General features: G+C 45.7%; 1 protein-coding gene across 7 annotated transcripts in view; it reads left to right on the top strand.

The window, feature by feature from the left end:
- SLC8A3 (solute carrier family 8 member A3) overlaps positions 1–14,001 on the top strand; it is an 82,769-nt gene that overhangs the window by 11,048 nt on the left and 57,720 nt on the right. The gene's annotated exons all lie outside the window — the stretch shown is intronic.

A 14,001-nucleotide genomic window follows, 5' to 3' on the forward strand; every position in this document is an offset into this window, starting at 1 on the left:
GTACGAGGAATTACCTTTTGTGCCTCTGTGTTTCTTTCCATCAGATAAGCAAGGCAACCAGTCGTACCTTCATAAAAGCTACCACCTGAGCACCGTGCTGCTCAGCTTTTATCCTAACGCAATAAAGCCATCAATATTTAATGCAGAAATTCTGCTCCTGTTATCTTTGCTGTTTCTGTCTTCCCTCCTGAGTTAGTCTCTCCTTTATTTCATCTGCTTGATGGTGTTGGCTTCGTGCTTCTATCTCTTTCTTCTTCAGTAAAGATAACTGGCCTACAGCGCTGGTGAGGAAGAACATACCAGGAGCAGTGTACTGACTCTGCAGGAGTAAATAAGCACACAGCTGTCTGCATCTAAGATATCAGAAGTACTTCTTGAAGATGTCCAAAGTATTTTTGGGTTGACTGTGGTTACTTTTGATAGCTCGTAGTACTTTTTCTGTAGTGTGGTTGTGGAGGGAAAATGTGTGATTTGGCAGGTTTTCACAGATGTGCCCTATTAGCTGACACCACCAGAGGTGGGCAGAGCTCTGAATAATGCAGAAATGCAGCAAATGGACTACATATGAGCAATAACTGCCTGCCTGGCAGCCAGGCTTCTAGGGCTGGATGGGCTGGACGCTGCAGAGCAGGGCTACATGCAGGATGGTGCAGCACGTCAGATTCCCGCCTGCTGCTTGGCACCATGGCAGCGTCAGCAGCTGCATGCCTTATCTCGGCACTGACTCTGGTGCCTTTCCTGCAGGGACGTCTTCATTTTCTATAATTAGCAAGTCCTTGGCATAACTATCTTCCTTGCTCTTTTTGCGGCCTGACAAGTGGAGCGGTGCTAGACACAGGAGTGAGCACAGTCTGTAGGAGTCAAAGCTGGTGACAGCTTCAGTAGGTCATTCCATCTTGTGGTGGGCAGCTGGTGCTGGCTTTCCCTTGAGGTGATGGAAAAAATAATAGGCTCAGGGGCCTGATTATCCCATCCTTGTTATGGTACAGAGCAGCAAAAAAAGGCATTGCAGATGTGACATCTCCGCTGGCTGTCAGTAAGTTGTAGGCAGAGGTCTTGGAGCAGAAGAGAAGCAGTTTCCCTGATGCACAGCACCCAGAGGAGAGGTTGGGGGATGACCCTGTTCCAGGGCTGCACCACTGCTTCTGAGTCACTGTGACAGTTGCTTGCAGCTCCTTGTGTTGTAGGACAGGCAGACAGGTAGGCTGTGTGTCCAATAGTCCCTGCTGTCTTTGAGGACTCCTCCTCGCGGGGTCCTCAGCTTTCCTAAAGATGCTGAGATCTCCCTTGTATGTCTACCCTGGCATTGATGCCTTGTGCAGCACTGTATCTGCTGAGCCTTGTGCTGGGAGTTGACCCAGAAAGGGTCACTACCCATCCTGGAAATGGGCCATGACTGCCCTCAATGGGGTATTTCTCCCTTGGGATGCAGGGCAGGGAGTTTGATGTAGTGGCAAGTCTGCAGAAGTGTCCCAAGGAAAAAAATACATAGCAGCAATAAAACTTTTGCTAAAGACACCTCCCTTCCAATTTTGTTTGGGGAGGGAGAGGGTTTTTAAGTGAATTGCTGCATGGTATAGCAGCCCACTCCCTGGAGGGTGCATCTAATGGAATTAAAGGGTATCTTTATCTTGTTCTGGGCAGTGAGAGCTTCCTCGAACCACTGCCCAGAATACTTGTGAGACACCCTATAATTCAATTAGAAGTACCCTCCAGGGAACATATAATTATATCATATCTATGAAACGTAATGACAGCCCCCTCGTATCACATGGTGAGCAACTCTCTGCTGCTGCCCAGAACCTTTCACCGGTAAGGAACTAATCTGCTTAGCGCAGATTGAGCTCGCTGGTCTGCAGAGCTCACCCGTCTGCCGCTTAAGGGAATCCCTGCCAGCGGAATAAACCTGTTAGCAGCACGCCTGCTCCACCACTCTGTATCCTCCTACCCTCCAGCTGGGTCTGCTGTCCTCTGCCTTGCTGTCTGCTCTGACCAGCTTGCTCTCTGAAGTTTGCTGGGGAATCTGACGGATGGGGAAGTTTCCCTTAACCTCTTCTTTTTGCCCTTTGTTGAGCAGTAACAGCCTGTGATAGCAAGTATGCTGAAGGAATTCAGCTGCAGAACAGGCAAGGTGGCCTACCTTCCTGCCCCAGCATGTGAATTTTGATAGGGGTTGGTATGCTTTGGGTAAAAGACTAGTTATTATTCATAGTTACAAACTCACCCAGCCCTTTCCAGCATTTGAGATAGTTTAAGGCCGGAATTGAGGAACACCAGACATGACAAACGTAGAGGGGATTTCCATGGGATACTGCAAGTTCAATTTACTTACGCTAGCTTAAATCAGTCTGCAGAAAACTAGAGAGGGATGGTGAGGAGGGGCCACGGAGTGACTTTGTGTAGCCTAAAGAAAAATCACATGGTGGAATTTCCTGTTGGAAAGTCCTCTGGGAAACAGCACCAGCTGCCTTCCAGGTGCCTCGTGATCAAGAGACACCCCTAGTCTATTCAGGTCTGGTGGATGTATTGTATCAGGTCTACTGGCAAGGCTGTATTGCTCCAGCCCTCTATGGTTCAGCTGCTCCAGACGGCTCTCACAGGTTTGCCCACTCACACAATTAATTAGTTCTGTCTACCTGCCATGAGATTGTACTTGCTGTCAATGCTGTCACATCACTGGCTGTCAGTCCCAAAGTGTCTTTTTGCCCTCGAATGCTGGAGCTGTGAGTAAGCTGGACACTCTGGAATATGAGATAAAAGCAGTGAAGAGGGTAGAGAAGGCACTGTTGGGAAGTGATGAAGGAAGTGAGTGACATTTGCTTCTGTTTGAGGCAGAAGAACGTTGTGCTGACCTTGAAGGGATCTGATCCAAATCTCAGTATGTGTCCTTGCCTGGTGTTTTGTGGGTGCGTCATCAACTGTGGAGCAGAGGTGTGTTTAACCGGAGTTTTTCTCTCCTTGGGGATAATTATACAGGTAATCATTGGCCAGCAGGGCCGCTGTGGGGATATGTTCAGGGTTTGAGAAGCTTAGGGGTAGATTGCTGAGTACTCTGGAAAAGGGCAGATGGAGAATAAGGTGGTCAGAATGGTAAAGGTAACGAATTGGGGTCGCTTGCGCATAGCCATGCTCTTCTCTCCAAATGTGGGACTAGGGTTCAGTTTCTTGTCGAGAGGCCAGTACTTCAGTTTGAACTTCTCAGTCAGTGGGGATGTCTTGGATGTGGATTCTGATTGGTCTCTGAGCTCTCTGCCATTAATTGGTAAGAGACGAAACTTCCAGCCTGTTGAGGCAAGCTAAGAAAGGAAGGGCTATTTTCAGCTTCCTTCTTTTTCCTGCTGCTTTCTCTGCTCAGACCCCCAAAAACTATTGCATCTTGGAGCCTACTTTCTCCCACTGTCTATTCCTTATGAACACTTCAGATCACACTGGGAAGCCATCTGCTCTTTTTCAGGCATCAATGCCTTTAACTTAGCATAGTGCAGACTGAAGAAAGAAGCAGTTTTCCTGCCAGTGCACATCTTCTCCTCCCCTCTTGGCATCCAAGTGCCTATAATGATGGTCCTAGTTCTGAAGGTTGCTACAAAGTGAGATATAGCACAGAAAGAAAACTTGAACCATTATGTAGCCCCTGATGGCTCTCAAGCACCATATCTTTGTTTAGAACTGGAGTGGGAGGTAGGCAAGCCGTTATGGCAGGACCTTCCCTGCCTGTTAGGGGTTATGTTTTCACTAAAGCTCTGGAGTAACTCTCACTGCTGACCTGCATTTGCATAAAGAAACTGTGAAACAACACTTTGGTTATGCTTAACTTACATAGAATTGTTTCAGTTGGAAGAGACCCTTAGTGGCCATCTAGCCCAATTCCCTTGCAGTGAACAGGGACACCCACAGCTAGTTCAGGGTGCTCAAAGCCCAGTCTGGCCTGACCTTGAGTGTGTCCAGGGGTGCGGCATCCACCAGCTCTCTGGGCAGTCAAAGAAACAGTGCCTCACCACCCTTATTGTAAAAATCTTCTTCATTATATCCAATCTATATCTCCCCTCTTTTTGTTCGAAACCATTTCCCCTTGTCCTATCACAATAGACTCTGCTAAAGAGTCTGTCCCCTTCTTTCTTACAGCCCCATTTAGATACTGAAAGGCCGCTTTCAGGACTCCCTGGAGCCTTCTTTTCTCCAGGCTGTGTGGCCCCAGCTCTCTCAGCCTGTCCTTGTAGATGAGGGGGTTCCATCCCTTGGAGCATTTTTATGGTCCTCCTCTGGATGCACTCCAACAGGACTTTGTCTCTCTCATATGGGGGACTCCACAGCTGGAGTCCAGATTTGGCCTCACCAACACAGAGGAGCAGATCACCTCCCTTGATGTGCCCAGGCAGCCTTGAGACTAGCAGCACTGGATGCAGTGCCTGGCCTGTGACGAGTCACGCATTGCTCTCAAGACGTGCAGTGACTGCCAGAAGGGTGTTCAGGGAGCGCTGGTCACATGGCGCTCAGCGCAGGTGGGGCTGTCAGTAGGGATGTTGGTAGCCCTCATGTCATGCTGTGCCCCACTGGCCTGGGCTGCGACAACGTGCTGCAGGCTATCTTCCCTGAAGAGAACGCTGGGAGCTGAATGTCAGCTGCTGCTGGAGGGCTGCTGTGGGCCTTACTGGAGCCCCGCCATTTATAGTACCTAACCCTGTAGCAGCTGCAGAAATACTTATTTGTCTGGTGTGTTTGCAGCCACTGGGCACACTGATCTCTCTGTCTCACACACACACACACACACACACACACACCCCACATATGTTGTGTCCAAGGTGAGGGGAGATAGGGCTGCTGTCGTCTTTGCTTGTGCTGCCTATCCAGAGAGCACTAGGATCCTTAAAAACTTGATCAGTCTAAGCATCCTTGTGCAAGGAGCCCAGGTGGGGCCCAGGGAGCCATCAGCAGTTGCAGGGTGCAGGCTGGGGGCCATCTGGCTGCCAGCAGCTCTGCATGCAGGAACTGTGCTGCAGGGAAGCTTCTCGCTTCAGACAGCTCCAACCAAATCAGGATTGAAGTGGTGTATTGACTTATAAGCAGTGTGTAATTAACCATCAATCAGTGAACTCTATAAGGAGGATCAATATCAGCAATGCAGTGGATAAACCACAATAGTAGGCACCTACGCATTGCTGTTGTTCAACTGTGGATTACTTAACAGCCTTCTATAAATGATCTCTTCATGGTGGTCTTACCTCAATGGTTGTTTTGCCCAGGATGGACTCTGTATACCCCCACCAGACCTGCTAGTCTCCTTGGACATGAGTCAGCATCCTCAGTATTAGCACTGTACATCTGCACTGCTGACCTGGGATCCCTATAAAAAGAGAAGCACCTGCATCCCTCCTGGGGGGTGCGGGGAGCAGGAAGGGCCCCAGGGAAGATCTCCCTGGGCTGCCTGCCTTCTGCCCTGCTTCTGGGGAGAGAGATATCTGTATTGAGCTGGAATTTTCCAGCAGAAGTCCATTTTGTGCCTTTTTTTTTCTTTTCTGCATCTGGAACAGGTGAGATGTTAAGCATCTCAGCTGTTGGTTGTTAGACATACAGCAGAGTTCCCTGGAAGAGCACAGCCAGCACTGTAGCATATAATGTTCGGCAAAAAGGTGGAAAAAGCAGAATTATATTGGAGTAGTAGTTTGTGGGTTTTTCTTTTTTTTTTTTTTTTTTTTTTTTTTTTCCCAATGCTAATGGTAAAAATGATATCTTTTTGAGATCTCAAATACTGTGTATTTCATGCAGAGTAACAAAACAGCCAGCCTGGATGTCTTTCAACCCTAAAGCCTGGTTGAATTTCTTCTTCTTTTTTCTGTTAGTGTTCAATTTTAAATAGAGTAGTCCTCTGAGGGCCTCAGCTGAAGCCTGTTACGTGTGATAGAAAGGCTCCTGCCTTTGTAGCGGGTAGAGGGATTGCATTAACCATGTCACTGCTGGCATTTGCTGTTCTCTTGACAAGGACAGTGTTCACCCAGCACAGAACATTTTGATGTCATTTTGATGTGATGGGATGGAAGAACAGAAGCCATGCAGTCATGGCAGCTTATATAAAGCACCCCTGCTCAGGCATCCATGTGCCATGAGGGCACATCAGTAAATAGACTTGAAACTGGGACAATTTTAACCAAGATCTGCCAAGACAGGAGTGCATGCAAGCATTGAAAATATTTAAGTCCTATGCTGGGTGGAAGAGCTTTCTTTTTCATAGCTGAGAGGGTATGGAAATTTCACAGGCCCAGAGGATGAGCAAGTGAAATTATCCTTGGGAACTCCAATTTTTCTGGTGGCATTTCTTAGTGAAAAAAAGGAATAAAAAGGCAGTTTAAACACCTTCAGCTGCATATTTTTGTTTCTTCCAGTAACTTGAAAGTACAAGAAGTGATAAGAAGATGCAGTAACCAGTAATAGCTGCAATTTGGGGCTTTTCCTGCAATTGTCCCTACTTCCCCTGGGTTTCAGTGAGAGTAGGAAATCTGTGTCTCTTCCATACGCTTTCTTTACCTCTGTGAGCATTAGGAAGTTTCCTCTGAAGTCTGTTGCGTCAGTCGTTGGGAGGGTTAAATCTCCATGATCAGGGTAGGAAATGTGACATAGGAGATTAGATCTAGAATCCCATTTTGCTGCTGCACTGATTACAGGATCTTATCAGCCTGCCACTCTTATTTGATTACTAACACTGCTACTGCAGAAACTGAAAGGGAGAGATGGGAAGTGGCTATTGATTGGCAATCAATAGGATCTGAGGTACTTTCATCAACCCCAGAAGACAGCACATTCACCTGCTAATTGCAGCCTGAAAATCCCAAAGGGGATGCTCTGGGCGCTGGTATTGGCATGGCTGCTTGTCATGCTATCAGACCTACGACGAAGAGATCAGTCTTGAAATTAGTGCTTTTGGCACTGGCCCCATGAGCTGTGCCATTCTGTGACAGCCACCCACACTCCAGCCTAAGGTTAGCTGCATTGACTGAATTCATCTAACGTACTCTGGGAGGAGGAAGAACAACTCAGTATTGTATGGTGGAGCAGACTGTGCTTACTGTTTGAATACTGATTCTTCATTAAACAATAGAGGCTTGTGCAGTTGGGAATAGGAGCGTCTGTGATCTTGAAAGAAGCTGGATGGAAATTTATTTTTTTCACTTTTTTTTTTTCTTATGTATAGTTCTCTATTATCTTTCATCTCCTCTCCTTCTCCTTCATTTCTTGATTCACTTGTGATTTCATCTCCAAGTGCATCTTTGCTTCATATGCTTTAAAGTACCTTGGAGAAAGGAGCCAGGATTGGCAAGCAATGCAAATACAAGGAAAGCTGAGGGGTGCCATACATAATGTCAGCATCACCTTCACAACGGGAATATTAAGAGGTTGCAAAGGACAGTCTCTTCTACAGTCCCCTGCATTCAGCATGCTGTTGTAGATACAGGCTCAGGTACAGATGGCCCCTAAGCGACTAGTGACTGGAAGCTGGGTGCCAGTGGAGATCCTCTGCCCTTTCTTGAACTAGAGGTGATGCTGGGTAGGACCAAGATCCCTCCTGCTATGCCTGGTTATCCTTGCAGAGCTGATATGCTGTGGCCTAGTACAGGGCCATCAGTGGCAAAGTGGGACATCACTGGGCCCAGCTAAATGGTCTTTGATGCTCAGTACATATCAGCGTGACAGACATTTGATGATTTTTAGCAGCAGGCAGGGAATGTAGCTTTGTTCTGCACTAGCAGTTGCTGAACTGTGTTCAGCAGTGGGATTGGCATGAAATGGAGACTTTGGACACAACTGAGTTTCTGATGTGGATGTTCATGAATGCTATGTGTTCCAACCAAACCTGCTCTTCTTCCACTTATTCCTTTTTACTGTTAGGATTCCCCCACACCTGTGCAGACTGTTTGAAGCAGGAACTGGGATAGGATGCTTAATGTAGTTGAGAGCCCTTCTGAAATACTAAGGTGGGGTGTGATCATCTCTAAGGTTGATCCTCTGACCCACAGATTACTGGCTGGAGCTGCCTGGGGCAAATGTGATGTTTTTGCACTAAATCCAGTCCTGGGATGGAGAGCCTTCTTTCTTGTGTTCTCCATTTAAGCTCATGAGAGGCTATTTTAAAAAATCTCGTTAAGCGAATGCTCCATTTGCATGATTAAGTCCTAGAAGTCAATAATGCCAAGCAGAACATTAATTTTGCCTCCAGTGTGTATAGTTATAAAGTGATATTTAATTACACAATTACAAACTGTTTATCTGATAATCAAATGTACTCTTAGTGTCTTCCACACACAGAGCTTCATATGTGAAACATCTTGTCATATTTTTGCAGTCTGTTGTACTTCCACCAATTTAATTACCCTGATCCTGCCGCATGACCTGTGCTTAATTCTCTCTTAATTTTTACTGAGCCACTGGCATTCATTAGAAGATATTCTCTTTGCATTGATTGAGTTATGCTGGTGTAAACCAGGCAAAATAAGATAAGAACCTTGTCCTTGTGCAGGGGTTGCCGGCCTCCCTCAATTTGTGAGCCCTTCGAAATATTCTAGAGGGATACATAAGCCCCTTTGAAAAAGCTTCACTTAGTTTGCTTTATGGTGTGTAATGATCTTGTTTTTTTTGCAGTAGCCTTTCATGAATCCCTTAGGAGCAGCCTGCAGTCTGCCATCAAAACGGCAGGCTGAAAGCCACCACTCTAGACTTTTTAGGCTAAACGTTCCTTTCCAAGTCAGTGAGTGTGTGCTGTACCATTCACTGTCCATTAGCACTCCATTTTAGAGGATGAAGTGTTTAACTTCAGAGCTATTCTAGCTGCAAAACTTAGGTGGCCTAAATATGCCTGCAGTGTTTCTCTCTTATTATGCACTATTATATTTAATTTCTAGTAGGTTGCATAACAGCAGTCTACTACACTCTTCTCTCATGAATGACTCCAAGAAGTTCTGTCTGTAATATCTGAAGCAATTCTTTCTACTGAGAGGTATTGCACCTTGGGAAATAAATATAGCTTTGTAGTATTGAAATAACAAGTTGTGGTTGTGTTGGTAGTATCCGTACCACGTGTGAAGAGAGAACTGTGGGTAAGCATCTCTGTTGTGCCATGGAACAAAATTAATTGCCATCATCATGTTCTCCGTGACATTGTCATTCAATTTTATCTATGTAGTACATGTGCCAGAGCACTAACCTAAAATGCAGATTCAAGCACTGCTTTCCTTACCAATATCAAGTCGTGCTTTTTAGGTTTGGTTTTTTTTTTTTTTTTGAGTTCACTTCATACAAACATATTTGTATTGTTTTACTCTTGCCATCAAGAAATATGTACCTTTTTTTAGTGCATAAAAGATTCTGAGTTGGAAGGTATTGAAAAGGACCATGAAGTCCAACTTACAGCACCATCCAAAATGGTGCCCTATGTCTCAGAGTGTTGTTCAAATGCTTCTTGAACTCTGTGCTGCTCTTCAGGAAGCTCATGGTGGCTTTAGGCTTCTGCAACCACAGTGGGAGAAGTCTGTGGTCATTGTTACAACGTAGTCTTTTTAATTGAGATAAAGATATGCCTGGAAGCTGTGGAAAACTTGGAACAAAACTGGAGGGCAGTGCTGCTGGTGTTTAGGTTTGTGGCCATGCACTGAGCATACACAGGCTGCTCTCTCTCAAAACCAGGCCGGGCCACTTGTATTTTTATTGACTAAGGGATTGTCTGCAGACATTAGTTAAAGTCTGTTAAATCCTTGTGTGGCTGATCTCATTCCCTTGGCCTTATGCTAGCCTAATTGCCTTTGCAGGAAGATTAAGCTGAACTGAACTGAGGTCGTGTTCCTTCAGAGTGAGAGCGTTCACATGGGGCTTTCTCACGCCTGAACTCCACACTCCTAATTAACGCAGCTAGTCTTTCAGGAGCATCCCCAGGCAGGTGAATGCTTCCCAGTATTGCTGGGCTGCAGCTTCCTTATGTGACATCTGGAGCATGTGCTCTTCTTCGTGCTGAATCTGGAAGACAAGGGGAGCAGAAGTAATCTAAAAGTCCTCAAAGAAACAGCAACTGGTCCTGAGGCTTTATCCTGGGGCACCTGCAAACACCTCTGAGATTTGGCATCAGTGGAAGTGACTGGCCATGTGAACTATGGGGGACCAGAGCAAGTGCAGCTTAGAGTTAGTTCATCCTGATGTGGGTCTGTCTTGTTGTGATGAGCAGCTGCTAGAGCAGCGTGCACCTTCACTGGCAAAAACAGAAATCCCCCCCTTTTGTTATGTCTTCATTTGCTGTAACTGAGTAAGCTGGTTGTTAGATTGTGTTTTATACTGTGGTTTTGGTACATACTTTCTGTTGGGATTTTTTTTCCCAACAGTGATAGAATTGTGCTTCTTTTCCAGTTTTGGCCATATATGATGAACTGGGATTTGTACCCATAGAATGAACTGTTACAGTTCTTAGCGAAGTAGCACATGTAGTGGGGAGAAGCTGCCTTCCTCTCCCAGACCTGCCTCTGATTTGCTATACAGACATGGGGAATTCACATCACTGCTCCTCGCACAATGATGGTAATGTAGCAGTTATTACACTTTATAATCCTACATTGCTGCGGAGGGTTTCTTGCCCTTGATCTGGCCCCAGAATTCATGTTCCTACTCAAGATGGAGTATCTTGAGTGTTGTGGGCCGCACAAGGGCTGAGCATCTTTTCCTTCTAGGGACCAAGTAGATTTTTCAAATACATTCATTGAGCTACACCTGAATAAAATGACCTGCTGCATTACACTTCTGGGTCAAATGTATTTATTTGTATGTTAGAAGCATAGAAGAACATTTGCTTTCAGATGGAAGGAAAGGTCTTTTAAATTTACTTCCAGAGCACTGCCAGCTTAACAATCTCTGTCCTCTATTTTTTAAAAACATTTGAATCACCAGGTGGACTTGGTGGTTTTGGGGAATGATCAGCATGATGTTAGCTACATGGCAGGGAAAGCTACTATGTGCAATACACAGCACCATGGAGGATGTGGCATGTGCAGGACTTTTCCCTTTCTCCACCAGCTTCACAGCCTTAGTGTTATCCACGGCCTGGTTTCTCTGTGAATCACCTCTGTTCACTTAGCCTGTGTGGGTAAGCTGCTCTGTCTTCCAGAAACAAGACAGTCAAAACAAGGAAAATAGACTGGGCTGCCTTTTGGTTTGTGTAGTAGTGCCAGACTCACTGTGTAATTATAGGACCTTTATTATGGGGGAAAGCAGAAAATGCCTTGCCTGACTCTCATATCCTTGGCTGAGCTTGCAGAGGTGGTAGTTAAAATAAAAAAAGGGATCTTTTGACTTGAAAACTGAGCCTGTTCCATATGGAGGGAAACAAAAGGACAGAAAAGCAACAAAAGCCACCATCACCTATAAAACAACTGAAAAACAAATGACAGAGTTCTTCTAGTGCTAACTACAATCTGGGGAGCTAAATATGTCTTCCTCAAACACTAAAAGCATCTAATTAACAAAGCCAGGCAGTCACTAAGGACACCACCAACCATCTCCAAGCAAGACGTGCATCTCACTGGCATTGCTTGCAAGGTCACCCTTTTCTATTTTCCCTGCTCCCCACCCCCAAAACTGACATAGCAGGGAACATCTGCCATCCATTTCCTCCTGCCAAGCAATGACAGGAAAGGTGCGCTGAGAAGATGAGAAGCATGACTGATGGCAGCAAAGCCTTGCTGAATTATTGCCTCTTGTGTGGGGAGCAGAGATTTGCTTTTGGGATGCTGGACTGTAATTCATCTATCTCTTTCTTTTAAAGGTGAACTGAAGAGCTTTGCATGTGGAAGAGAATTAACCGTTTTTTTTTTCAGAGGGCAAGACAGTGTTTGTAAGCTTTAAGCTCGGATACATTTACTTATTGAAAACGAGGACTGGAAATCGCTTTCTTCTTTATTTCTTCCCTTCCAAAGCCATTGATTTTTGTTAGTTGCTTTTGTCTGGTCAACAGCAGCCACTGACACTGTAGGTGTCAGAAGGAGTTGCTAGTGTTGTTCTGCCCTAATACCATGTGTTCGCTCCTACTCTCGAGATGTAGCCACCCTGCTGCTGTCACATCTCGCTTGAGAGACATTTGAGACTCTAGTGGGCATGGTGGTGATGGGTCAGCTGTTGGACTAGGTAATTTTAGTGGTGTTTTCCAACCTTAATGATTCTATGATTCATTGAGATGGGATAGGGGTTGGTCTTCACAGCCCCAAATTGTGTAGATCTTTAGATCTGTTTTATCTGGAGACATTATGGAAGTACTGGAATGTTACGTGCATACAGAAAATCTGTTTCTGTGTTATCACAAAATGAATATATATCTATCCATAGCAAGATTTGGGGTAAATAGTAGCATTTTTATTGAAATCTAGGCTTGTGTTAAGAGTAATTCTAGGGTAACTGTTTAACATAAGGGAACATCTAATGTCAGCATGAAAAATCCCAAGCGGCGACAGAGTTCTTTGAGTATCTCAGCCCCATTGTGATGCCCATAGTCACCGCAACAGCTCTGGAGACTGCAGGGCAGGGATCCGCCTTGGATTCAGTCTTGAGCCCTAGAAGGGAGCCCTTTAGGCACCCTAGACAGAGGGGAGAGCATGAAATCCTGGCATAGATAAGGAGTTAGGCAGCAAGTGAGAAGCATCTTTTAAAAACAAAGGCTGCATTTGAAAAGCAGCTTCCTGGTGGTCATAGTGGAGTTTGGTGTTAACCTCCCTTGGAGAATGCTCAGAGCAGTCAGTCGCACCATGGTTTACTTTGGGTTTTAAATTTCTGTTTGACAGGAAGATAATTTTTGCTCTAAGACAGACTGTGGTGCCTCCTGGCTGCTTATAGGGGCGCTAGCTCCATACGGAGGGAATGGCAGTGCTGATTACATTTCTGATTCTGATTGGGTCTTCTGTGGTTTGTTCTAGGGCTTGTGGGTCATGGTGACCATTGGTACACTGCTCACCGTAGGAGACGACTGCAGGGAGAATAAGCGGAGTATAAAGCAGACTGTGAGGAAGCAGATATGAGTAGCCAGAAGTTGTGCTTATGCACATCAGCATTGCTTGATTGCCTTTACTGGGCCTTGTGGCCCCCAGCCACAGTGAGGGAGCCTAACTTGGAATCTGTGCTATAGCAGCACCTCTGCACTTTAGCAGCATCTTTTAGTGTCCTTACTGACCTAACACTCTGTTTTGTAGATGAAACTCTAAGGCAAGGTATCAGTTTTATGAGGTTAAGCCATGATGCCCTGCAGAGGAGAGAATGGGACTGAAACTTCCAGGGGCTTTTCTCAGCTACAAACCCTTCTCTCCATTTTCAAGCATTAGGAGGAAGGAGGAAAGGTTTCTCTCTCTTCTTAGGTGAAAAAACTGCAGTGTCTTTATACTATATGTGCCATTTGTCCAGGGAGAAGGTTGGTGAGTGAACACAAGGGGCTCACCTGGGTACTGCTGGTGGTAGGGAGTGTGGAATTTCAGTGTCTGGGTGAGTTTTGGAGTGATTTCTGCTTGTAAACAGTGCTGCATAAATTCCAGCGCAAGAGGAATAGTGTGGACCTGCAAGTGCTTTGTGAAGGATGGAAAGAAACCACAAATTCTGTGGAGTGCCAGCCCTCAGGCAGGGAGATCTAATCTCATGTTCTTTTTCTGAACATAGTCTCTGGATCACAGGGACTGGTGTTCAGCTCTGCTGAACCCAAGCGAAAGGCTCCCACAGAGAATTTGCAAGTTACCTATGCTTGCAGAGCACACTTATGTGGTGGCATGGGGACTGTTCATTCTCTCTCCAAGCTGTCCTTAACAGAGCAGGCAGTGAAGTGAAGTGTCTAGGCAGGAGTGAGGGAACTGTAGTTTATTGGCTATTGCCCTGACCTGAGGTGTGGAGATGTGGGTCAGGTGGTAGAAGTGCTCAGGCACTGCTGTGTCTTCACTCCTTGTCTCGAGCATCTTGTTACCCATGCAGGTGCCCTTCCACTCGAGTGTTTTACAAACTCAGAGC

The sequence above is a fragment of the Centrocercus urophasianus genome, unplaced genomic scaffold (genome assembly GCF_019232065.1).
Source record: "Centrocercus urophasianus isolate 14NV4802_14NV808 unplaced genomic scaffold, USGS_Curo_1.0 seq_14, whole genome shotgun sequence".
Lineage (NCBI taxonomy): Eukaryota > Metazoa > Chordata > Aves > Galliformes > Phasianidae > Centrocercus > Centrocercus urophasianus.